General features: G+C 42.7%; 1 long non-coding RNA gene across 7 annotated transcripts in view; it reads left to right on the forward strand.

Moving 5' to 3' along the window:
* LOC120100894 (uncharacterized) overlaps positions 1 to 27,555 on the forward strand; it is a 75,164-nt gene extending 47,609 nt beyond the window's left edge. For 2 of the 7 annotated variants that reach the window (XR_010063897.1, XR_010063893.1), the window contains one exon: positions 4,815 to 5,138. This is a non-coding gene — a long non-coding RNA (uncharacterized LOC120100894). Of the gene's footprint in view, positions 1 to 4,814; positions 5,139 to 12,175; positions 13,903 to 14,219; positions 15,466 to 16,333; positions 16,543 to 17,149; positions 21,369 to 27,192 lie in introns of those variants that run through there. The other 5 variants (XR_010063895.1, XR_010063896.1, XR_005501145.2 and 2 more) reach the window with 5 other exon arrangements.
* The last annotated feature ends 374 nt before the right edge of the window (positions 27,556 to 27,929 follow it).

The raw sequence follows: 27,929 nt of genomic DNA on the forward strand, positions 1-27,929 counted from the left end.
CCTTCTTTCTAAAAGTTGGTTATCCAGGGCATTTATTGCAGTGTCATAAAGTTAATTAACATGAATGTTCGGATTTTGTATAGTTCAATTTTTTAAATTTAAAATTGCTTTATAAAACCATTAGCTTAGAATTATATGTGCGATAGGATATCAAATAAAGACTTATTTATCTCAATGTGTTCTCAGAGACTTTTTCCACTTAGAAAAGTCTCCAAAACCCTGTTAAGGCCCATCCTGTGCATCCCTGGGGGTTTCACGGAATTGAAAGCTCATACTATCATGTTGTAGGAGAGGGGTGCTACTGGACTTTTGATCTTTAAAACTCACAAACTTGCCTCTGCCTCAGAGAAGAGAACCTTTTAAAGGGAATTATACAATTTTTGCAAAATTACCCCTTTAGGAGAAAATGGGAGCGAGCTGCTGCAGGTAGAACTGGGCTTCCCTTGATCAACGCCAGAGAGAGGGATGACCAGGAGGGTCCCTAAAATTCACATTGTCTTGAAGAAAGGAGGAATCACAGCGAGGAACACAATAACTAACCATCCCAGGAAGCACCTAACAGTGGTCGTGTTGACGCTGAGGGGCAATAACAAAAGGTGGAAGAACTAACTCTATTCTCGTAGTTACTAAAGACTGGCCAGTCGGTACTGCTAGCGGCTGCGTGCTTTATCTGCTTTCCGACAGCCATGCTCAAATGCGTTAAAGCGCAGCTGATCCAGGAAGGTCGTATCTGGTGTAGCTCAACATAGTTCCACAAGCAAGAATGTGTAAGGCTTCTTACAGCCCAGTATTAGAGCAGACGACTAATTTCCTTCTTTTCTATTGGTCAAGACAAGTCACGTGGCTACATTTAACTATAAGAGACAGGAAATGCGCTCTGCTCTTTATAGTGGAAAATCTTCAAAGTCATATGGCAAAAGGCAAAAATGTAGGGTGGGGTGAAGAACTGAAACTAGTAGTGAATTTTGCCAGCATGGGAGGGGACATGCTCAGGCACACATGGCGCACTTCATAGTGTGGGCTTCTTTAGACATAAGGACACGGGTGCCAGTGCTTGTGATCTGAAGAATGAGGGCAGATCAAGGAACTAGGAGCTTGAGTTACAATCTAGGCCTGGAGCACTATAGTAACCCAAGGAAGACCATCACAGATACAAGTGAAGATTAGTTACCAACTCGCGTAGGAATTGTGAGGGATTTTAAATTCTCTTCCTGGAAGAAAACTGCAACTGTCCTGAAATGCTTGGGCCGGTAAAACGTTCTATAGAAGAAAACTAAAAAACTACTGAGATTCTACATTCCCTGATAATAAATATAACACATGTGAGCATGAAGCTAAATCAGATAAGAAATGGATCTAGATGCACCATGGGTTGCAGCCACAGATACCTTTATGTAAAAACTAACAATTTAGTCAAGAGGGTGTAGAGGACACCAGAAGAACATGGCCCTCTGGACCAACTAAGCAGGACACATATGAACTCACAGGGACTAAAGCGACAAGCACAGGTGTATATGGGTCTAAAGCAGGTCTGTGATTAGTGGGTTATTTCGAATAGTTAATTCATTCATTCGAATAGTTAATAGTTAACACATTCTTTTTAGAGAAGGGAAAGTAATATGATAATAGTTAAGATTAAAATAAATGAGTTGGTATACATGAAATACATATACATATATATATATATATATATATATATATTTGGTACTTGATAAATAGCCAGTCTAAATACACATTTCTTTAAACAGACACGAGCAAAGAAGGAAAGTGCCAGTTTTTTTGTTTTGTTTTGTTTTGTTTTGTTTTTATGTCAGGCCCAACTTTCTGTCTCGAATCTCCATTTAAATTAACAGAGACACATGAATGTAATTCCTTAAGTAATTCCATTAAACCTGCTGATTTCTAAGCCACCATGGGAAAGCTTATGAACAAAGTCACAGTGAAGATTTTCTTCTCCCACTTCCTCCTCATTTTAGTGGACCGTTCAGCCACAAACATCTGGCCGCTCTTGCTTACACTTCCAAGTGTTTCAGGGAGATCAGTATAGGCATATACTCCTTGTTCTGGTTTGCTTTGATCTTCTGCTAACACTGCTTCCAAGAGGCCCTGCTCTCTGTGCAGCTATGCTATGCTCCCACATACCAGCAGTCCTCCAGGATGCAACTATGTTCTCTTAGAACACCATGTCTGGACTCCATCCTTTTGAACCAGTGTTCACCTCTGGTGGCCTCAAGGTTCCCAGTGGGCTCACTTTACCCCAGATTGTTTTCATGTCTTAATTTATTATTTTCCTCATTGTTGTGACCAAATGTCAGACAGTAAGCAACTTAAGGGAGAAATACTTTAGTTTGGCTCAGAGTTCAAAGAAATGAGGTCCATCATGGTGGGGAAGGTGTGGTAGAAGAAGGCATCTGCTCCATGGAGCCAGTCAGGAAGCAGAGAAAGGGGAAGCATAATTTTCATCAGGTCTTCTCTTTCTCTTTCTACTCAGCCTGGCTTGTCAGGCCACAGGGCGATGCCACTTGTGTTCAGGGTAGGTAGACCCTGCCACCTCAGTTAGCCACATGGAATTATCCTCATCATCACGCATAGAGTTAAATATGTCAGATGATTTCAAATCAAGACAAGTTGACAGTAATATTAATCATTATCCTCAGCAATGGTTTTAGATAGCTCTTCATAACCACATTCAAGGTGACACACTCAGGATGGTCTCTGGCTACACCATGTCAAGCTACTATTCTCTACCTTACTTTTGATATATAACAATAGATCACATTAACAACTCAGTAGATAGATTTCATACAGAAAACAAAACTCATGTTCTCTCCACTCTCAGGTGACCCAGTTTAAAAGAAGTTGAATATTCCCACTAGACACATGTGTATCCATATTTCATTATTGGAAAGATATCCAATTTCTACATGACACTTTATTCTTCATTATCCCTCTAGTCTCTCTCCCACTTTTTTTCTATTGACTGGGCAGTGGACACAGACGGAGGGAAGAAGACAAACCCTACCTTCAATAGTTTCTTTCTAAAGCCGGAGCTTGTATTCATTTTTCTGCCGTGTTTGGATTATACACAGCTATTCAGGCCACAAGCAGATGACATGTCTGAGAATAAGTGTGGGAAGCACTTTCATCAGTGTCATGCATTTTCCCAGAGCCAGGCTTCTATGTCCACCTGGCCACTCATCTGTGCAGCTGGTCTTTGTTCTATAGGGTACACAGCATAGCACACCATCCAGGAGTCCTCAAGGCAGGGAGTTTTGTTTGCTTTAAAAGTGATGCAGGATCTAAAGACAAGAGATGTTATGAGGACGTGGAGGGGGACAGAGCTCCTCATCCCAGAATCTGGTTGAAGCCTCCAACCAGCTGAGAATCAAGAATTCCAGCACAATTAAGAATTAACTTCCTCCCTGCCCAGCTGTAAGCCTGGGACTTTGTAGGAATCTTACCAGAAAAGCCATTCACAGTAAAAGTACATGTCCTAGGTCTCATGTGTAGCCACAGAGGCGTCTGATTGTGCCTTATCAGATTGTAATCCCATCCCAGGCATCCTTGGAACTGCCTGTGATCTCTACTGTTGAAAGGGGTAATGGGAAAATAGAGATAGAGCAGGTGAGGGTCTCTTAGAAACTTGCTGAACAATGAAATTCCCAATGTTTCCAAAGACCTGTGTATATTCTCTACTAGAACATACATTCACACATGCACACACACACACACACACACACACACACACACACACACACACATACACACACCATTGGAAAAGCATGGGTCACACTTGGGTAAGTCTTACTCCTTTCCTGAGTGCCTCACATCCAATGCATTAACCCTGGAGCTTATGATTTATGTTAAAATGTCTTTCAATAAGCTCAAATTGTGCTTTATACTACCTTGTTTTTCTTCACTGAAACCGGGAGCCCAGTTTCTTTCTTTCTTTCTTTTTTTTATTAATGAGTATTTCTTATTTACATTTCAAATGTTATTCCCTTTCCCGGTTTCCGGACCAACATCCCCCTAATCCCTCCCCCTCCCCTTCTCTATGGGTGTTCCCCTCCCCACTCTCCCCCCATTGCCGCCCTCCCCCCAACAATCACGTTCACTGGGGGTTCAGTCTTAGCAAGACCAAGGGCTTTCACTTACACTGGTGATCTTACTAGGATATTCATTGCTACCTATGAGGTCAGAGTCCAGGGTCGGTCCATGTATAGTCTTTAGGTAGTGGCTTAGTCCCTGGAAGCTCTAGTTGCTTGGCATTGTTGTTCACAAGGGGTCTCGAGCCCCTTCAAGCTCTTCCAGGCCTTTCTCTGATTCCTTCAACGGGGGTCCTATTCTCAGTTCAGTGATTTGCTGCTGGCATTCGCCTCTGTATTTGCTGTATTCTGGCTGTGTCTCTCAGGAGAGATCTACATCCGGGGAGCCCAGTTTCTAACTGAATAGAAGTTCTTGAAAGATTCAAAGAACACCCACGGCTGAACCACCTCCTATCCTGCCAACACCGACAAAAGGAATCAACAGATTGAGAAGAACAGCGTTAAGCTGGCATGCAGTGGCCTGGGTAGGCTCCAGACAGGGCTTTTCATTCCTAGGTGACCTTGAACATATAATCATTAGATGTAAGACGTTTTATCTCAAATTATAGACAAAATACCAACCAATTTCCTCACAAGTTTTACAAAAGTCCTTAAATGATGTTGTTGAAGGTCTTGAAGCACTGTACCATTGGAAAGGCAACTAAAACCTCAAATATGGCTTTTCCTTATCCACCATACACCTGAGCTCATGTTAGTCATTTTTTGTAGATCACTCGAACAAACTGAGAAAACTTAGATGTCCTACCATGCTGAAATAAGAACTGGCAACCATGGCACCATGAAGAGGCAATTAAGAAGAACAGCTGCACAGCTTTCTGGTTGTTTGAAGTTACCTCAAGTGGGATTCCAGTAATAATAGTGAGCTTTAATGCTTTGTGTAGCCCATATAGAGACCTGACACTATTGTGATATATTACATTATTAATTCACTTACCGACCAGGTAAACAATGTACTTCATTATACCTCGGCTGATTTTGTTTATCTGGCTAACCAGGTTTTATTAAAGTTAGTTCTTTGACAATGTCAACCTCCCAAACCCTTGTTTCTTTCCTAGACTCATGACTTTTGGTTTTGTTCTCTTATTCAATTGAGTTAATTAGGGTCATCTGTATGACCACTAGATTGGAAAAATACTTTGGAGCCTGGTGGGGTCATCAGCTGTACACAATTAAGGGGACGAATACTCTACCATGAATCTATCTATAATTAGATTTAGATTAATAAGAAGAGGTGCCTTTGTGACAAAATTATTGTCCTCAGAGTAGACATATTCAAGTTGCCTCTTTGCACTTTGCTCTTGAACATTCACATCTGTGATAAAAGGAAATTCTGTTGTTCTCTACTGAAAGCCCGTTCAATGCTTAACATATATTAATCCCTTTTTAAATATAACTTCAACCAAAATGGCTACTTGTAATAAGAGTTTGACCTAGCTCCTGCTAGGTTGAATATACTTCTAAGTCAGAGACACTTTTCCTCTAGATTTTTAATGACATCCATTCAATTCTTTCTTATATTAATAATTACACTTTTTTTGAAAATAGCAACCATTTTACACTTACTTTTAAGTGATATGCAGATCACTGGACGTGCTTGACTTTCAACATGCAACTGTTATATTTTTTTGACTTTAAAGGAAAGGAAGAATACAAACCTAGGGTAAGCCTTGGTATGAAAAAGCAAGAAGCAGTCCATACCGAACTTCTTAGAATTTCTCCTTCCAGTTGGCCAACAACACAGGCTCACTCTTTCTGTTGAACGAAAGCCTATACCATTTCAGCAGCGTACATTATTAGCCCCATTTTTAGTGTTAATGGGGCTAACAATATCTTTTGCAGTTTTGTGGGGTGTTTTTAATGTACAGTTTTATACTTAAATAGGAAACGTGGCTATTGTATGTGTGATAATTGAGAATTACTGAATGTGTACTTCTACCGGCCTGCTGGTAGGAAGTCAAACAGCCTCTGAGGGGGAAATCAAGGTTTAAAGATAGGAAATGTGGAAAGAAGATTCAAGAGACAGATGTCAGAGGGCTGCACTCAATACCATACCAGCCTTGAATGTACTTTTCTTAGGCCTTTTATACCTCACAGTTCTCTGGAAGGCAAAGTCACATCTCTTGCCATTCAAAAGCCTTCCTAGTCCTTCCACCAAGGTCAATAGAATCTTCAGTCCCTTGCCTCGAATGCACCTCCCCTTTCTGTTCCATGCCTCAGCAGGTTGGGAAACCTTCCAACAGACCCTGACCTGCCTTGACTCTGCCTGGCTGGCAGATTTTTCTCTCTCTCCCTTCAGTGCTTCAGAGAAGTGCCCCAACATTAGCTAAATGTTAAAATAGATCAATTTTATAATGGCACGGATTATTCATGCCTAGAGGTTATTTTTGAAGGTCTTCATAAACGAGCTATGCCTATATTTTGATTAGGCCCTGGTGGTGCTTTGTTCTCATTACAAATTTTCAAAACAAAACTTTCAGAAGCTGCTAGTTTGTCAGTATTCAGCAGTGCTTACCACGGAACCTCCTAAGTGAGACCAGTAATTAATGTGTTGACGTTAGTCCTCATCCTAAATGCAATTCCATGCTCAGATCTTTTGTTCAGGGATTAATGCACTGTGACCTAATGGCAGAGCATAGCTTCTGCAGTATTACAAGGTGACTAAAACAACAATGAAATGTAGCAAAACGGATGTGTTTCCAAGAGAAGACTGTGGCTCAAGAATTGTGTTTGTTTAACAACAAAAGTTCTGCCAATCCTTTCTTTGGACTTTGGTATACTTATTTTGACATTGTCCACGGAACTCTGGCTTTAGAATTTGACCAGCTTGCATTTTCTTTCTAGTCTTTCAAGTCACCCAGATACTTAGTAACTGGTGCTTTTGTATCCCCTAGGGACCCAGTTTCTCAGAAAATCAGGAAGCCCATCTTTCCAACATGAGGTTGTTGTGAGTACTCAAGAGAAGTTGCAAAGATCTTTAGAACAATCCATGATTCTCAACACATCCCCCATTGCCTTTCCTGTGGTCCTTTCAAGCTCCCCAGTAAACCCTCCAAGTGATCAAGAAAGTGGCTGTACATTAAGATGTGCATCCGGGCTATCTGAGGATGGAGGAGGTTTACAGCCTTCCCTGACAGACTTGAGTGGGTGGAAAATGTAATGTGTTGAAACTTGGGCATATGACAGAATTTTTAATCAGAGAGATTAGCAAGAAGGGTAACCAGTTCTTGCATAAGCTTACCTGTGAGGACTCTTCTGTTCCTGAGCCTTGAATTCCTGCCCTGTTCTGTCCCCAGTCTTAGACAAGCAGCTCAATGCTAGGGCTCTTTGGATCATGAGGAGAGGAAAAGAAAGCAGAGGTCCCTAGACCTTGATGGCAGGATGCTGAAACAATATGTCTCAACACGTCTGAACCCAAGGACTTGAGGACAAAAGCAAGGGAATCCAAGCAGAGACACCAAGTCCAAGCCTGAGGACAAAAGAAACAGCCATTTGAACTTTGGGAGGAGTAGAAGCTGCCTGGAAATTGAGGCAAGGGGTGAATTGCTCTTGGCTGAATTGCAAAGCCAGACTAGTTCATGTACAGTTTGGGAGTCAAAATTTTATCTCTACATCCTTGCACTCTTATTTCAAGGGGAATTCCTTCTCATCTTGGTAACTTTGTAAAGCATTCATTGGAGCCATACCCTGTACCTTGTAAGAGTTAAGTCTTCATTAGCATGAATTGGAACTCACTGTCCGTGTGATTGGGATCTTCTTGGAACCTCCCTGGAAGACCTGCATTACCTTAAATTACAATCAAACAGTCCACTTGTCTTGACTTCTCGAGAGCAGTGCACTCCTTATGAAATCACCATCTTTATTCTCCATTCTAACCCATTTCCTAGCACTATCCTGAAAGGTCATTTTCAGGTTGCTGTGAATTTAGAGGCAAGGAATAAGAATTGATTCTTGGCTCTATCCCCTAATCTCACTGTGGTTCCTGCCCTGTGTAAGCTGTCTCCTGACTCTGCTCTCAGTTTATCCATCTGGGAAATGGGAATAACAAACCTTCTCTTGAAAACATGAAGATGGATAAAAAGATACAGCATTTTTGATTTCCCACATAAGTAAGAAGATGCTGTATAGTTCATAATGTTTACAGGGATGAAGTTAGGCACATGGAAAAGTAATACTGTTTACTTTGGGAATCAAACGGGACTGTGGTATTCGAGGGGGACAATTTGTTGTTCAATACTTGAGAGGGTGTGGCTGGTGTTCTGCTAGTACCTATAGCTGACCTCAACAGGGACTAAAGACAAGTGAAATCAACAGGTTATACAGGAAAAAAACATTAAACAGCTCACCAAACTCTCATTAGGTTTCAAAGTCTAATGCAGAGAAATTGTTGGTATTAGACTTGTCACTGCACTGTCCTGGGATCCACCTGACCGTATAAAACTCTGTCACCTGTGGAGAAGTATTAAGCATGGAGGGCAGCTGCTACATGCTCTTCTGGTGAGTCCAGGTCTCAGCTAGGCTGGAAGCGCCATTTAATGTCTCACCAGAGCCCAGCTAAAGGATGTGCTGTAGAATTCAGTGATGTATGCCAAAGGAAAGCAGAAAAAGTGCCTGCTCCATGCCACTGAACATTCAGGAAGCTCCAGTTACTTCCCTCTTCTAGGACACAGAACTCCATGCCCACCCAGTACAGAACACTCGGTGGGCGCTCAAAGCTAGGGAAGGCCCTGCAGTAACAACACCGACACTTACTAAACACTTGCTAAATGTGTAAGTCCTGGCTGTAAGCATTTTACATATGTTCTCTGACTTTCACAGCAAATGTGTAAGGCGTGCAGGAGGTTTTCACTCTCATCTTATGGGGAGAGTCAGATCTGCCCAAAGGATGTCTATGACACACATCACGGTTTAGGATGCTAAGTAACCTCAACGCAGGCAGTTTGAGTCCGTCCTTTTTCTAAGCACTCATCTGTAGTATACCTCAGAGGGTGATGGCTCTGGTTAGGCAAGCAGACTGCTTCAGGGGAAGAGCCTGCACGCTGTCATTGTCCCCTCTGTCCAAATAGCGTAAGAGCACCGATGAGTTGAGTCCTACAGAGGAGGCAGGTGTCTTCCTTGTGCTTTCTAGATTTACTATCAGGGATCAGATGGCAGGTCTGCTGGCTCCCACAGGGCTGGTCGGGATGCACAATTTGGTCACCTGTGTGGGATGTGTTCATGTCACACCCTTCTCCTGCCCACGGTGAGCAGGTCTGACAGTCACAGACACACAGACCCGCCTAGCATCTGATTACACCTGCTAGTGGGAGGGAACCCAGACTCCAGAGTGAAAAACATTTAGTCCAAGCTTTCATTTCATGAGTATGGAAACTGAGGCAGCTTGCCAAGAGCCCAGTCTGCTTAGTAGCCATGTGGCGAGCAGAGGCTAGGTCTCCTCACAGCCTTCGCATGTATTTTCCCTGCCCTGTGCGGTACACTGGAGAACTCCTGAATGTCCAGCTACCCTGCAGATTTGGATACGGTCCCTTTACCGAGCCCACTGGCTGTAGGCCTGCCGTGTGGAGAAGAGAGGCTCCTCAGCCTGTGTACAAAAAGGATCCTTGGAGAACCATTCATCCTGACCAGCCCCCTCCTACTCCTTGCCTGAAACTTAATTAATCATGTTTGCATCTGGATTCAGACAAGACAATAGCGGGGGATGTGTTTTTGGTTAGGAACTGAAGCTGCATTCACAGAGGAATGTTGATTAGTGGTCGGTATCATTTTTCATGCCTTTTTAAGTTACAAAAAAATTTTAATATCAAAGCATTTCTCCCTGCACCGCACATATCTATTTCCCATAAGTGCATTCTGCTGGCATAATTTTCTTTTCCTTCCTGCGGGCTCTGTTTATGAGATGATCCATCAGGTTGTCTCAGCGTCTCCATCCAGCCCTTCAGCAGCCAGAGGCATTCCAGGTGAGCTGTGGGCTGCAGGCCTCTCCTCATGTGGAAGGGGAAGGAAAAAGACAGCTCAGGCCAGGGTACCATCCATTGTTGATAGGGGAGACAGCAGCTATCCACTGTACAGAGAGCAGGCTTTCCACTAGCATTCCCTGACTCTCCACTATAAACCCTTACAGTCAAGATGGCCCAAACCTCCTCTGGACCTGTGGATGTTCAAGTCAGCCTGAATGCCTGAACTCATCCTTCAATTCTGCTTTGGGAAATGTCCTCAGTCTGGGAAAATCCAGCACAGGAAGCATGTCTTAATGTGTACAACATGCCCATATGTGTAGAACATGTCAAGTCACAGATGGTAAGTGATGGCAGAGAAGTGATGTTAGAAATATGTGGGAGACATGGAAATCTGTCTGCCTGACCAAGCCCTCAAACTAGACTTCCCTTTTAGACAAAGGGAAGGAAAGAGTCACAGAAGAAAGTGAGGCGCCCCTTCCTTCTGGTCATGGCCCTTTCAGCCTCTTTTCTGAGCTGAATGTAGGCATCAAGTATGCATTTGACTGAGGGGGAAAGCAAGAACAAGATGTTGTAAGATGCTCAGATGTAGGCCGACCTTCCCTGTCACTGAATTCCCAATGCCAGTGGCCCAAAGGAATCCAAGGGCTTGTTACAGGAAAACATGTCTGGGGGAAACCAGGAGACTTGAGACCTGTTGTGTTGCAGCAGTTTCCACAGATGTTCAGATCAGCTGAGGTGATGCTCGATTTGACCTGAGCCTGGCTACTTTGACTCTTGGCTAACTTCACTCTTGACTTTAGCAGAAAAGGTTCATTGGTGATAAGGTGTGAAGCTGGTGTTTGACCTGTGCACCCAGGCTGCTCTAGGACAACCAAACAGTAAATTCCCATTCATAGAAACCAACCAAGTAGGTAAATGGTTATTTACTGAGAAAATAAGGGCCTTCTCTTAGGCAGTGAGCTAGACAGACGTTATCCAGGTCTCATGTAAACCCAGGCTTCGCCTTTTCAGCTTGCCTCAGTTTGATCTCATCCTCACTCTTCCACCCCCCCCACCTCTCTCGATTTGTCAAAACTAGAGTATATGTGGAGAAATAACTACTCTCAGACCCATAGAAAACTTTTAGCAACAGAAATATAAATAGTAAGAAGCAGGGGCCAGCAATACGCAGCCTGTGGGGCAAAGTTGGATTGATGCCTGCTTCTGTATAGTTGTATTGTAACGGCCCAATCTATGGATACCTCTAAGCTACACTAAAGAGTGGCTTAGACAGAGACCAAGACTGGAAATGCTAAAGTATTTACATTTTGCATTTGTATGAAAAGACTTGCCGTAATACAAAAACCTATTTCCAGGAAGAGAGCCAGTGGTCAAATTCGAAGCCTACCAGATTCCCCTTCACCCAGATCCAGACAAGTTGACAGTCTTATTGGGAAGCTCTTTGTTTAGTTTTTAATCTTCATGACTCCTGATCTCTGGTGGAAAAATATCTAAATGCCCTCTGGCTACATCAGGAAGCAATGTGTTGAAATTGTCTTGTAACTCAAGTTCCATGGGAAACATCAGAAACTAGGGCAAGGCTGCAGGCACTTGCTCTTTGCAGGGGATCTAAGTTAAGAATGATGACCTTCCTCAGTTACTGACTTAAGGCCAAGGTCATACCCAGGGTAGGTTTGTATTGACTCTGGATTCTTGAAATATAGCAGAACGAGATCACTCACACCCATTTATTAAAAAATTTAAAATATGTGTTTATTGAGGGCTGGAGAGATGGTGCAGTGGTTAAGAACACTTATTGCTATTGTAGGGAAACCTGAGTTTGTTTCCCAGAACCCACATGGAACCTCAGAACCATCTGTAGCTCCAGTTCCAGGGGATCTGATGCCCTCTACTGATACATACCAAATACCTACATGGTACAGATACTCACACTCATGTAGATAAAATAAAATGTAAATTTAAAACATGTCTATTTTTTCCATCACATTTTTAGAACTGTGATGAATGAAATAAACCTTTAGAACATTGCAATAATATAAAAAAAATAGGCCAATAGCAATAATATTTATAAAAGGCCAGCAAGGAATGAAGCAATATGCATTCAGATGTATTGTTATCTAGCTAAACCATAGATATTCTGTCACACTTTCACATTTTTTGGTAGGTAAATGGATGAGGAAAGAAGTTCAGAGACATATATATGTTCCTTGCACAAAGCCACACCATCCTTAAGTTGGGCTCATGACGGTGTAAACATCTTCATTAGCATCATGCTGTTGAAGGAAAGGGAAAGTTAATACTTCTGGAAAGTTGGGATAGAGAGCTGACTCCAGGATATTCCTTGCTTCTGGGTTCCCTGTGGTACTCCCAGTCTGTGCTCCCCATAGTGCTCCCAGGGTGCCCTCTCCATGGTGCTCCCAAGCTCTGCTCCCCAGGTACTTCTGTCCTCAAATCCTACATTGAAGCGTTCCCTTGCTCCTTTCCAGGGCCCAGTTCTCCTTTATACTCTTGTTGAAATGTTGCTCATTAAGGGTCTGAGGACTAAGTGCCCCTCAGCACTCATCCTGGATCGCTTTCAGCTTGGATTGAACATTATATGGTCCAGCAGAGTGAGGACAGACACTGCCTTAACACAACTAATAAGTCAAAGAAGAGGCACCATCTAAATCCTCTCAGTAAAATGTACAGCTCGCAGCAGGGTCGAGGATGAAGCAACGGATGAGCATAATCCCCTCAATGCTAGTTTGGAGCAGCCTTCCACAGCAACATTTACCAAAGTCCTGCTAGGTGGCAAGCTTGTTGGCAATATTTAAATGCCCTATGGCTACACCAGGAAGCAATGTGTTGAAATTGTCTTGTAACTCAAGTTCCATGAGAAACATCAGAAACTAGGGCAAGGCTGCAGGCACTTGCTCTTTGCAGGGGATCTAAGTTAAGAACGATGACCTTCCTCAGTTACTGACTTAAGGCCAAGGTCATACTGTCAGGACTTGCCATGAGGCCACTGCCATGTCCTGTAGCTAGGCAGTGTTGGGCACAGCCAGAGCACCTATGATAGATTGTTCTGCAGCATTAGGGTCCAGAGCAAAGGAAAAGGCTCTCTTATCCAATTGTCTCTTACTCACTCTAAGGCCTGAGTGGACCCAGGAATCGTTTACAGACTTTTGCAGCTCAGACTGTGGTTAAACAAGCAGGGCCTACAGTATCCAGATCAGTGCTCAGTGGGAATCGTTTCAGCTCAACAGGCACCCTGTGAAAGTCGATGGAGCCAGAGCCATTTACAGACTGGAAAAGTAACCCCGGAAGATAAACAGATGAGTCCCAAATCACATACACTGGAAGTATTGGGGCTGGAGTCTCACGGGCCTGCACTCCAGGTATTCACATTGATTCCCAAAGGACATCTTGGCGGGAAAGCAGGTAACAGAATGGGCCACCAGAGCCTGTGCAGAAGAACCTCACACAAGCCACCGTTCCCAAGCTAGTTGACTCACTGAAGGGCTGAAACTTCCCTTGTGTTCTATTTCCCAAGCCACAGGGCCCTGAATGGACATCGTGGCCCTTCTCATGTTTTGCTAAATGTATAGAGAAGAGAGAAAATGTACCTGTTTTACAACTGTGGAGGGAAGGGGGTCATATGTGATGCAGGCAGAGTTGGAGTGACCTTGCGAACAGTCACTTTGAACTGTAGCTTGAGTTGCTGCTTTCTGTGTTCACAGGTTTGGGTTTTTTGCTGTTGCTGGTTTTTGTTTGCTTGTTTGATCAGCCACCATTTTTCGCCGAGTCCTTAAATGAAATAATTCAACAGGACATCTACCCATGAAATCTTTGCTAAGACCATGGTAGGAGGAAAAGGAAAGATGAGGGGCGGGTAAAACATCTTCAAGTTGCATATACAATATAACATTAGCTTATTTCTTACTGTCATGGTGGGGTGGAGTTCTGAGAAGGGATGATCAAAGATGTGCCTTGAGTATCTCAAACCTAGTTCTGAGCCTGTACTGCAATCACAAACAGTAATTTGAGGTAAAGACAATATAGGTCATGACTTGTTGTAGATACTTCCTTACCAACTCGGAGTATGGGTCTAATCCCTTTTATTTTTCAAAGGCCTTCCCATCTCCATTTTGTCCCCCATTCTCACACCTGATTGTCCCAGGTCGATGTCTCGTGGAGAGAATATTTATATCTGATTTGGAGAATACCAGCTTCATCTTGCCCCTTGACGACTCTGTTTCTCAACACTGATCCTTGAGGATGAGAAGCTGCCACTTAGGTATGGCTGAAGGAACGCCCTTAATATTGTCTTATAGTTACAAAGATAGCATTTCCATGATTAGCATGTGCCCGCAAATATAACCACAGTGTCCTAATCGGTGGTCTGGATAAGGACACTGTACAGTACCGGGCACATAATGCCACGTGAACACCACACACACTCACTCTTTTAGCTTTTGTATTGAGCTCAAATTGCAAGCCTAATCTTTCCCTCCCAAGCAGTTCATTTTATTTCTGTGGATTAACCCCCAACCCCAGCCCCTGCTGTCCTCAGACTTTGGTTGAGAGGATTCCCGAGGCCCTTTTCAGCTCTGTTTTCAAATCTGGAGAAGCAGCAGCCTTCACATATTCTCTCTCAGAACATCCCTGTCATGGCTCCCGTCAGTAACAGAAGGCTCTCACATCTTGCTGAGGTAGGAGGGGGTAGGCTACCATATTGGCATAAAGTCGCACACAGTTTTAAGTCACTCCAGGGAAATAATGAATTCATTGTCTAGAATCATTACTTTTTATACAAAAGAGACAGTGAATTTGATCAATCCTTTACAGAAACTCCACAGCGTTCAGGAATTTAATGCTGTGATAAGTTTGCATGGGAGTGACGCCATGAGAGCAAGGCCACGTACAGCACCAGATGGGCCCAGAAACACCAGCACTGGCGGCAGCAAAAGTTTGATAGAGAAGTTGGATCAACCGCCCTTTAGTGTTTGGATGGGCATAACCACCCTCTATAAGAGCTAGGTCAGCATGCTGGGTCTGTACAGGAAAATGAACAGAATATAAATGGTCTTATCTCCAACATGACTTGCTTACTTTTTTGCGGTCCAGGACAGGTCCTTTGTGCTTCCTGTGCTTAGGGACTTCTTAGTATGACTTCTGTCATCCTGAGTCAGGGCAGAATTTTGCTTCCTATAGCAATTCTCTCTGCTTCATGTTTAATGTTAATGTCATTTCTAGGAGGCAGGTGCAGAGGGATGATGTAATTTGCTTAGGATTCCCCCAACTAACAAGAATTCCCATCCAAGTTATTTGATTGCAGGTTCTGAGCATGTACTCTGCCGAAGGCCAGATGTGACGTGAGAGACGCCAGAATGGAGTAAGGACAAGAATGCATGCCTGCGGCCTTGGTAAGCCCCTGTCAGTGTTCTACTCTGGAAGTGAAGTGCAGAGTGACTGGGAACCTTGGGCCTGCATCATCCTGAACTAAGAGGACAAGGACATCCTCAGCCAACTCAGCTGCCAGCCACGGGAGAAAGGGTGCTGGCCACAGCCCAGAGAGGATCCCCCACAAGAAATATATCGCTTGCTGACACTTTTATAACTGAGACCCACTTACAAAACACAGGCTGGTGCACAGCTCTGCTTTTCACGGCCCAGCTTGACATCACATGCTCGCCCCGGGGCTGCCACTTGGAGTCAGGAAAGCCCATATATTTCCGTCTTCGGATAAGCCTAGTGGTTCTAGTCAGGTGCAGAAAGCCAATAAATCACCAGCGAAGCCTCGGTGTATCTATCAGTCAGGAGGCTTGTCATCTTCCAGGCCTTGATCCACATGAAAGGCAGACGCGGGAGGGGCGGGGCGCGGCGGGGCGGGGCAGCGGCCCGGAACACCTGGTGCGCGCTGGGCACAGGGTCTGCAAATGTTCACAGCTCCGACGGGCGGGCGGTGGGGAGGACCCTCGCCCCCTCCCTCTCTGCACGCGCTTCCTTTCGCTTTGAAGTCCCAGCACTGGGGGTTGGGGGGAGATTGAACTGAGTAGGTCTTCCAGCCTGCGGCTTTTAATATTCACCTCACGTCCTCTTTGCAGCTACTTTGGGAGGGATGAAAGCTATAAAGGAAGTGTGGGAATCCAGGGTCGACTTCATGCCCTGGCTGCCCTGCCTTGGATCTCCCCTCCTGACCAGGAAGTGGAAAGGAGATGGGGTCTTGGGGGCGAGTCCCACAAGGCAGTAAAAAGCCTCTGTATAGATATTTACTGGTCCTGTTTCTTCCAGGGAGCAGGAGAGAGGATGTCAACTCTGATCGACTTTAATCACATCCTATCACTGCCATTTTCGCCTTTTAGGGGGCTGCCACATTTCCTGAGAGTGAGTGGAAACTCGAACACCTACTACACTGGTCAATGAGAGTATTAAACGGGACAATCCTTGCTTAACCTCACAGCCTCATACTACATGCAGTAAAAATTGCAAGACTGTGGAAACTGCTCTTACTGTTTTATTTTCATATCCAATGCAGACTGTAATCTCAATAGTGCATTCCAAGTCAACACTGGCTAGGTAGTGAGTGTGCTGGACCTGCTGAGCTGGACCTGCTGAGCTGTTCCTAGTCTATTGTATATAGGCACCATTCACAGGCACCAGATGCACTAGGGAGCAAAAGCAGACGGTTCATTTAGTGGGCTCTTTCCATATCAACTTTTTCACTCTATTTTTGTTGTTGTTGTTGCTGCTGCTTTTGGCAAATCCCTAGAGAAGCTTCATTTAGCCTTCGTGGGCCTCACACCTTTGAACTGTCATGAACAGAAATAACAGTTGTTTAGTGGGGACCCTTGGATCTGTGCTCAGTATTGTTCTGTAGACAAGACAATGTTTCCTACAGTCCAGAGCTTGTAACAGTCAATGTCAGCAGAGACCCATAGCCTGGCACAGACAAACACACCATGGCTCCACCCCCTTCCCAGTAGCAATCATATTAAGGAGTCCAGGTTCAGGTACAAACCACGCAGTCCTGCAGTGACATTTCATCAACCATCAAGATGCTCAGCGGTCTTTAAAACAACTTATTTCCTTTTTCTTTTTTCTTTAAAGGTCATGGAGGAGCTGGAGAAATAGCACAGTGGTTAATACTGGCTGTTCCTCTAGAGAACCTAGGTTTGATATGCAGCACCGATGATAACTCAGAAATGTCTGAAATGTCAGTTTCGGGAGATCTGACCCTTCCTCTGCTCTCCAAGAGCACCAGGAATGAAAGTGGTGCACGGACATACATGTAGGCAAAACACCTATACACATAAAATAAAAACTAAGTAAATTTTAAAATATTTTTGAAAATCATGAGAACGACAAACTATGACACAAGATAATGGTTAATGTATGACAACTGGCGGCTGGAGGAATTGCTCAGTAGTTAAAAGGACTGACTGCTCTTTCACAGGACCAGGGTTCGAGTCCCAGCACCCACATGGCCCCTCACAACTGTCTGTAACACCAAGATCTGACACTCTCATACAGACACACATGCAGGCAAAACAGCAATGCACATAAAATAAAAATAAATCCTTTAAAAAATGTATGACAACTGTGGGGTGGTAGTGACACACCCCTTTCATCCCAGTGCTCAAGAGACAGAGGCAGGAGGATCTCTGAATTCCAGGCCAGCCTGGTCAACAGAGCAAGTTCCAGATCAAGCAGGGCTACACAGAGAAACCCTGTCTTGAATAACCAAGAAAAAAAAGTCATAAACAAGAAATGAAGATATGGAAGTGGTTTCTCAAAGTAAGACACGACTACTATCCCTTGAAAATAATAAGCATATCATATGGAAAGCCTCAAGGCATCACATGATCACATGCACACCCTTCTGTGGGAGTCAGAGGTCAGCACGTGGGCATAGAAAGGGGTCAGAGGATGACTTTTGGGAATCAGTTCGCTCTTCCTTCTGGGAACTGGGGCTCACACTGATCTGGGTGGCCTCACTAGCAATTGGGAGCCAGAGATTCATGTGCTTCCACCTCCTCAGTGCTGAGAAAGGTTGGGTTGCCATTACACCCAGCTTTGTGTGTGTGTGTGTGTGTGTGTGTGTGTGTGTTAGTGCTGGAACTTGGGTCCTTATGATTGTTTGCAAGCAACTGAGTAGTCTCTCCATGCCCCCTATTTTCATTGTCCACAGAAGAAACCACATGAAAGGATAAGTGGTTTCATTAAGATCATGGAACTAGAATTTGAACCCAGATCATCCCATCATAAAATCCAAGCACCAAGCAGAGTCTTCTATCTCTTGTTCTTGTGGGTCCCTAGATCAACATTGTCTCTTGGTAACCAAGCAGCATCAGGCATCACCTGCTGACTGGCAGTTTTGGGAGCTGGGGTCATATGATTCCATCAAAGGGAACTAATGACTTCAACATGAGTTCTCTTAAAAATCACTTGGGGGTGGAGAGATGGCTTAGGAGATAAGATAAAATCTCTAATTGCTTGGCAAAGGACACAAGTTTGATTTCCAGCACCCACATGGCAGATCACAACATCTGTAACTCCAGTTCCAAAGAGTCCAATGCCCTCTTCTAGCCTCCAAAGGCACCAGGCATGCGTGTGGTACACAAACATACATGCAAAGTACCCATATATGTAAAAATAAACACATAAAATATTTTAAAAAATAATATTTTAGAAAAAGATCTCTAGCTGGCGCCCGAACCTTGCTGATCCTGGCCCAAAGCTCCCTGCTCCCAAACCACGTGGGAGAGAGAGCTCATTGCCCAGGTGTGTGGGCAATCCTGAGACTGCAGGGCAGGAGAGACCACCACTTCTGCCCACCTTTGCCCACATCCATGGCCCAAGAGGAAACTATATAGGGCCTCTGGGAACAGGAAGATAGCAGCAGTCAAGCTGCAGGAGCCCTGCGGTCCAGAGTGCACCCAGATCTGAACTGGCCAGACAAACAGCTCCCTGCACTCAAATCCTGTAGGAGGGAGAGCTAGACCTTCAGAGGGGCAGACACACCTGGGAAACCAGAGGAGACTACTCTCTGCCCACATTTCTGACTCTAGAGGAAAACGTCTAGCACTATCAGGGTGCCCTATATGTAGAGGCACAGAGGAAGGAGGGGCAGGCCTTTCTGGTTACTGCCCTCATAGAGAGTTGAAACCTAGCCCAGAGGAGCGACTTTGGGACTGACACCAGAGGTAAGACCAACTTTTCTGCTCCAAGTGACCCGCCTGGTGGACTCAGGACACACACCCACAGGAAGAGCTAAAAGCCAGTGGACAGGAACAGCTACACCCTGAAAGCAGAACACTCTATTCCCATAACTGGCTGAAAGAAAACAGGAAAACAGGTCAACAGCACTCCTGACACACAGGACTATAGGACGGTCTAGCCACTGTCAGAAATAGCAGAACAAGGTAACACCAGAGACAACCTGATGGCTAGAGGCAAGTACAGGAACCCAAGCAACACAAAGAAAGACTACATGGCATCATCGGAGCCCAATTCTCCCACCAAAGCAAACACTGAATATCCAAACACACCAGAAAAGCAAGATCTTGATTTTAAATCACATTTGATCATGATGCTGGAGGACTTCAAGAAAGACATAAAGAACTCCATTAGAGAAACATAGGAAAACACAAGTAAACAAGTAGAAGCCCTGAAAAAATTATAGGGAAACACAATCAAACAGGTGAAGGAATTGAAAATGGAAATAGAAACAATAAAGAAAGTACAAAGGGAGAAAACCCTGGATATAGAAAACTGAAGGAAGAGACAAGGAGATGTAGATATAAGCATCAACAACAGAATACAAGAGATAGAAGAGAGAATCTCAGGAGCAGAAGATTCCATAGAAATCATCAACACAACTGTCAAAGAAAATGAAAAATGGAAAAAGCTACTGGCCCAAAAATACAAGAAATCCAGGACACAATGAGAAGATCAAACCTAAGGATAATACATATAATAGAGAGTAAAAACTCCCAACTCAAAGGACCAGTAAACATCTTCAACAAAATCATAGAAGAAAACTTCCCCAACCTAAAGAAAGAGATGCCCATAAACATAGAAGAAGCCTACAGAACTCCAAATAGATTGGACCAGAAAAGAAGCTCCTCCCATCACATAATAGTCAAAACACCAAATGCACAAAACAAAGAAAGAATATTAAAAGCAGTAAGGGAAAAGGTCAAGTAACATATAGAGGCAGACCTATTAGAATTACACCAGACTTCTCACCAGGGACTATGAAAGCCAGAAGATCCTGGACAGATGTCATACAGACCCTAAGAGAACACAAATGCCAGCCCAAGTTACTGTATCCAGCAAAAGACTCAATTAACATAGATGGAGAAACCAAGATATTCCATAACAAAACCAAATTTACACAATATCTTTTTACAAATTCAGCCCTACAACGGATAATAAATGGTAAAGCCCAACACAAGGAGGCAAGCTACACCCTAGAAAGCAAGAAACTAATCATTTTGCAACAAAACAAAGAGAAGGCAAGCACACAAACATAATCTCACCTCCAAATAGAAAGATAACAGGAAACAATAATCACTATTCCTTAATATCTCTCAACATCAATGGACTCAATTCCCCAATAAAAAGACACAGGTTAACAAACTGGATATATAATGAGGACCCAGCATTTTGCTGCCTACAGGAAACACACCTCAGAGACAAAGACAGACACTACCTCAGAGTAAAAGGCTGGAAAACAATTTTCCAATCAAATGGTCTGAAGAAGCAAGCTGGAGTAGTCTTTCTTATATAGAATAAAATCGATTTTCAACCAAATGTCACCAAAAAAGATGAGGAAGGAAACTTCATATTCATCAAAGGAAAAATCCACCAGGATGAACTCACAATCCTAAATATGTATGCTCCAAATACAAGGGCACCTACATACATAAAAGAAACCTTACTAAAGCTCAAAGCATACATTGCACCTCACACAATAATAGTAGGAGATTTCAACAACCCACTCTCATCAATGGACAGATCATGGAAACAGAAATTAAACAGAGACGTAGACAGACTAACTGAAGTCATGAACCAAATGGACTTAGTAGATATTTATAGAATATTCTACCCTAAAACTAAAGGATATACATTCTTCTCACCAGCTCATGGTAGTTTCTCCAAAATTGACCATATAATCGGGCACAAAACAGGCCTCAACAGATACAGAAAGATAGAAATAATCCCATACGTCCTATCAGACCACTATGGGCTAAAACTGGTCTTCAATAACAATAAGGAAAGAATGCCCACATATACATGGAAGTTGAACAATGCTCTACTCAATGATAACTTGGTCAAGGAAGAACTAAAGAAAGAAATTAAAGACTTCTTAGAATTTAATGAAAATGAGGGTGCAACATACCCAAACTTATGGGACACAATGAAAGCTGTGCTAAGAGGAGAAAATATAGCTCTGAATGACTCAAAAAAAAAGAGAAAGAAAGAAAGAAAGCTGAAGATAGCATACAATATCAGTCTGAAAGCACACCTAAAAGCTCTAGAACAAAAAGAAGCCAATACACCCAGGAGGAGTAAAAGGCAGGAAATAATCAAACTCAGAGCTGAAATCAACCAAGTAGAAACAAAAAGGACTATACAAAGAATCAACAGAACCAAAAGCTGGTTCTTTGAGAAAATGTACAAGGTAGATAAACCCTTAGCCAGACTAACCAGAGGACACAGAGAATATGTCCAAATTAACAAAATCAGAAATGAAAAGGGAGACATAACTACAGAATCAGAGGAAATTCAAAAAATCATCAGATCCTACTACAAAAGCCTATATTCAACAAATTTGAAAATCTGGAGGAAATGGACAAATTCCTAGACAGATACCAGGTACCAAAGTTAAATCAGGAAAAGATAAACCATTTAAACAACCCCATAACTCCGAAAGAAACAGAAGCAGTCATTAAAATCTCCCAACCAAAAAGAACCCAGGTCCTGATGGGTTCAGTGCACAATTCTATCAGACCTTCATAGAAGACCTCATACCAATACTATCCAAACTATTCCACAACATTGAAACAGATGGAGCACTACCGAATTCCTGCTATGAAGCCACAATTACTCTTATACCTAAACCACACAAAGACCCAACAAAGAAAGAGAACTTCATATCAATTTACCTTATGAGGATCAATGCAAAATATACTCAATAAAATTCTTACAAACCAAATCCAAGGACACATAAAACAATCATCCATCACGATCAAGTAGGCTTCATCCCAGGTATGCAGGGATGGTTTAATATATGGAAAACCATCAACGTAATCCACTTTATAAACAATCTGAAAGATAAAAACCACACGATCATTTCATTAGATGCTGAGAAAGAATTTGACAAAATTCAACACCCCTTCATGATAAAAGTCCTGGAAAGAACAGGAATTCAAGGCCCATACCTAAACATAGTAAAAACTATATACAGCAAACAAGTAGCTAACATTAAACCAAATGGAGAGAAACTTGAAGCAATCCCACTAAAATCAGGGACTAGACAAGGCTGCCCACTCTCTCCCTACTTATTCAATATAGTTCTTGAAGTTCTAGCCAGAGCAATCAGACAACAAAAGGAGATCAAAGGGATACAGATTGGAAAGGAAGAAATCAAAATATCACTATTTGCAGATGATATTATAGTATACTTAAGTGACCCCAAAAGTTCAACCAGAGAACTACTAAACCTGATAAACACCTTCAGCAAAGTGACTGGGTATAAAATTAACTCAAATAGATCAGTAGCCTTCCTCTACACAAAGAGAAACAAGCTGAGAAAAAAAATTAGGGAATGACACCATTCATAATAGTCCCAAGTAATATAAAAAACCTCAGTGTGACTTTAATCAAACAAGTAAAAGATCTGTATGATAAGAACTTCAAGCCTCTGAAGAAAGAAGTTGAAGAAGGTCTCAGTAGATGGAAAGATCTCCCATGCTCATGAATTGGCAGGATTAATATAGTAAAAATGACCATTGTATCAAAAGTTAATTACAGAGTCAATGCAATCCCCATCAAAAATTCAAATCCAATTGTTCAGAGAGTTAGACAGAACAATTTGCAAATTCATCTGGAATAACATAAAACCCAGGATAGCTAAAACTATCCTCAACAATAAAAAGACTTCTGGGGGAATCACTATCCCTGAACTCAAGCAGTATTACAGAGCAATAGTGATTTAAAACTGTATGGTATTGGTAGAGAGACAGGCAGATAGACCAGTGGAATAGAATTGAAAACCTAGAAATGAACCCACACACCTATTGGTACTTGATTTTTGACAAAGGAGCCAAAATCATCCAATGGAAAAAAGATAGCATTTTCAGCAAATGGTGCTGGTTCAACTGGAGGTCAGCATGTAGAAGAATGCAGATCAATCCATTCTTATATCACCCTGTACAAAGCTTAAGTCCAAGTGGATCAAGGACCTCCACATCAAACCAGATACACTCAAACTAATAGAAGAAAAAGTGGGGAAGCATCTTGAACATATGGGCACTGGAAAAAATTTCCTGAACAAAACACCAATGGCTTATGCTCTAAGATCAAGAATCAACAAATGGGATCTCATAAAGCTACAAAGCTTTTGTTAGGTAAAGGACTTTGCCATTAGGACAAAATGGCAACCAAGAGATTGGGAAAAGATCTTTACCAATCCTACAACTGATAGCGGTCTTATACCCAAAATATACAAAGAACTCACGAAGTTAAACAGCAGGGAGAGAAATATCCCTATTTAAAAATAGGAAATAAATCTTTAAAAAAAAAAAATAGGGCTGGAGAGATGGCTCAGCGGTAAGAGCACCCGACTGCTCTTCCAGAGGTCATGAGTTCAATTCCCAGCAACCACATGGTGGCTCACAACCATCTGTAAAGAGATCTGATACCCTCTTCTGGTGTATCTGAAGACAGCTACAGTGTATTTGTATATAATAAATAAATAAATCTTTAAAAAAAAATAGGGTTCAGAGCTAAAGAAAGAATTCACAGCTGAGGAATATCAAATGGCTGAGAAGCACCTAAAGAAATGTTCAATGTCTTTAATCATAAGGGAAATGCTAATCAAAACAATCACGAGATTCAACCTCACACCAGTCAGAATGGGTGAGATCAAAATCTCCGGCGAAAGCAGATGCTGGCGAGGATGTAGAGAAAGAGGAACACTCCTCCATTATTGGTGGGATTGCAGAATGGTACAACCATTTTGGAAATCAGTCTGGAGGTTCCTCAGAAAATTGGAAATTGCACTACCTGAGGACCTAGCGATACCTCTCTTGGGCATATACCCAAAAGATGCTCCAACAAATAGCAAAGACACATGCTCCACTATGTTCATAGCAGCCTTATTTATAATAGCCAGAAGCTGGAAAGAACCCAGATGCCCTTCAGCAGAGAAATGGATACAGAAAATGTGGTGCATCTACATAATGGAGTACTACTCATCTATCAAAAATAATGACTTTACGAAATTCATAGGCAAATGGATGGAACTGGAAAATATCATCCTGAGTGAGGTAACCCAATCAGAAAAACACACATGGTATGCACTCACTGTTAAGTGGCTATTAGTCCAAATGCTTGAATTACCCTAGATGCATAGAACACATGAAACTCAAGAAGGATGACCAAAATTGGAATGCTTCACTCATTCTTTAAAAGGGGAACAAGAATACCCTTGGCAGGGAATAGGGAGGCAACGTTTAAAACAGAGTGTGAAGAACGTCCATTCAGAGCCTGCCCCACATGTGGCCCATACATATACAGTCACCAAACTAGATAAGATGGATGAAGCAAAGAAGTGCAGGTTGACAGGACCTGGATGTAGATCTCTCCTGAGAGACACAGCCAGAATAAGGCTAATACATAGGCGAATGCCAGCAGCAAACCACTAAACTGTGAACGTGACCCCTGTTGAAGGAATCAGAGAAAGGACTAAAAGAGCTGAAAGGGTTTGAGACCCCATATGAACAACAATGCCAACCAACCAGAGCTTCCAGGGACTAAGTCACTACCCAAAGACTATACATGGACTGACCTTGGACTTCAACTTCATAGGTAGCAATGAATAGCCTAGTAAGGGCACCAGTGGAAGGGAAGCCTTTGTTCCTGCCAAGGCTGAATCGTCAGTGAACGGGATTCTTGGGGGGAGAGCAGTAATGGGGGGAGGATGGGGAGGGGAATACCTATAGAAAAGGGGAGAGGGATAGGTTAGGGGGATGTTGGCCTGGAAACCGGGAAAGGGAATAACATTGAAATGAGAAATACCCAATTTAATAAAGAGAAAATGAAAAGAAAAAAAAATCAAAAGGTCATTTAACTTCAATGTTCCCCTTAACTGTGACTCAGTGTTTTCTGTTGTTGATGTTGTTTGCTGTGTTAGGCTTTCTTTCTTAAATACTCTGTGAAGTTGAAGCCTCCTTTAGTCATTTATATCGTTTACATAAATCCTTTTAGTTCTTGTAAACTATTGCCAACTAACTGTCCAGCTGGGTGTGCATGCATGTCCGTGTACACACACACACACACACACACACACACACACACATACACACACACACATACACACACACATACAAAGATCTAGTGTTGATTTCAAATTTTCCAAAATAAAAACTCAAAGACACACAGTTGAATTTAAAATTTATACAATCAATGAATTTTTATAAGTATATCCTGAATAGACATGTTTGCGTTTTAAACTTTTCATTTTTACTGATAAATCAAAATTTAACTGAGTATTGTGTGTTCATATGATGAGTCTAACCAGTATTCATCCCAGTGAAATATTCTTCAGCCTTCTGTCTGCCTCTAGACAGAGGCTGAGAGAGGACACTCAAGTTCCAGAATATAGAAGTCTTTATCCTAGTCTAGCCATGAAAAGTGTCAAAAAGAGAGTCTAGATTCTCAGGCCAGCTCCCCCTGAGAGGCATGGTGGACCCCAACACCTCCTTCTATGCCTGCATTTATGCAACCCTAGTTCCTCCCCAGAACCATCATAGGTTTTTGCTTTGTTTTGTCACTGTGACTCCTGGGAGTGAAACCAAAGGCTGGTGCATCTCAGCAAACACTGTGTCACTGATCTGTAGTCTGCTCCAGGGGTGCTGTTTGCTGAACACCTCATAGGGTCTGCTCAGTCCTTGTCCTGGGATCTTTCCTTATTTTCCCATTCAAGCCTCCAGGATAGCTCTCTTCAGCACAGATGGCATCTATAACTCAGTCCATATTCCTTATCACTCCTGGCGGCTGAATATTGAGACTGAAACGCCTTATGAATGACTTGCCACCTGATTGGTAGATTGGGTGATGAGGGTAGTTACCCTGCAGGGAGTGGCTTCCAACCACCCTGCCACCCTAGGCTTGAGCAGCCAGAAAGGGCTGATCCTTCTTTGAATAAAAGGCAAACTTTTCCTCCTCAGTGACTGAACTGAGCTCTACCCTTTTCCTGGCCCCATATTCCGTCTGTGGCTCTCTGGGTCTTCTGGTCTCCAGATTGGAACCATACTTTGGGTCTCCTGATTATCCAGCTTACTGTGTGCACATTTTCTAAGCTTCCATAGATCATTATTTGTGGAACAAAACAAGTCTTGGTTCTCACACTCCCACATATCCACACAGACACACACATACTTATATGTATATGCATATATGCATTATGTATATATATACACACATATGTGTATCAGTGATTTTTTTCATGAAAAACCTTAATGCAATTATTAGACAATGATAAGACAACCAGGCGTCAGGAGCTTTTGTCAAACTAAACAATCCAGAAGAATTCAAAACCTACCAAGTTGCTATTTTTTTCTGCTTACCTACCTCCTCAGATTACCCCAGCATAACCAATCCTGAACATCACTTCAAAGTCTTTCTTTGGCACCTAAACATATTCACCAGCACTGTGTTGCTCCGTTCACTACGTGTCATTCTCATTTAGAAATGCCTGTAGAAAAGCTATTTCTACCTCAGGTTTCCTCAACGTCACACACTACAGTTAGAAAGTATTATCAGTGAAAGGGACTGCCATTCATTGGCCAAGGGCTAAAAATGGATGGCTTCGGTTTATCTCTGAACAACTCTACTAAGTACATATTATCCTTGCTTTATAGGTGGCAACATTGAAGTACATATAAGAGGTGCTTTTTCCAAGATTGACCAGCAAGTGATAGAGTGAGGAGTGAGCTGACTGCACCCTGGTTCTAAATTCTGTACTGCCACTCAAGAGGCCCCTGGATGCATAAGAACTGTGAATGAAAAGACTGTGTGCTAAGGAGTTACAAAACATAACAATGAGCTCCAAGGACATGGTCTTCCCTCCAAGGAGATGTAGACTCCCAGCTGTCTGTGAGTCTCAGGGCTCACATCCCTGCAATGGTAATCATTCCCACTTCTCTCACCCCACAGCAGTGCTGTAGGAATCACAGGAACAAGGGTGTGTGAGGGTGCTTTATAAATTGCAATGAACACAGAAATATGGGTTATTATTATTTCCACCTGGGCTTGCCTGGGACAACTTCAATGAGGGCATTATAAATGATTGATAAGACTTTATGTGGTCTTTGTGATTTAAGAGGAGAACAAATCTCAAGTCAGAAGACTCAAACCCTGGTTATGGAATATTGGTTGCAGGATCCCAGACAGAGAGCTCAGGGTGAACAAAGGAGTTGGGCCCAAGTCCAAAGGCTCAGTCAGCTTAACTTGTATGGCTTCAGGGTTAGAAAAATGCTTAAATGTCGATTGTCATTGAGTTGTTCATTGAGTATAACAAAGGAATATTAAATAGTCATGTGAGTATCACAAACATCAGTAAATAGTCATTTGAATGGTAAGAGGCATTATTCTGAGC

The sequence above is a fragment of the Rattus norvegicus genome, chromosome 2 (assembly GCF_036323735.1).
Source record: "Rattus norvegicus strain BN/NHsdMcwi chromosome 2, GRCr8, whole genome shotgun sequence".
Taxonomy (NCBI): domain Eukaryota; kingdom Metazoa; phylum Chordata; class Mammalia; order Rodentia; family Muridae; genus Rattus; species Rattus norvegicus.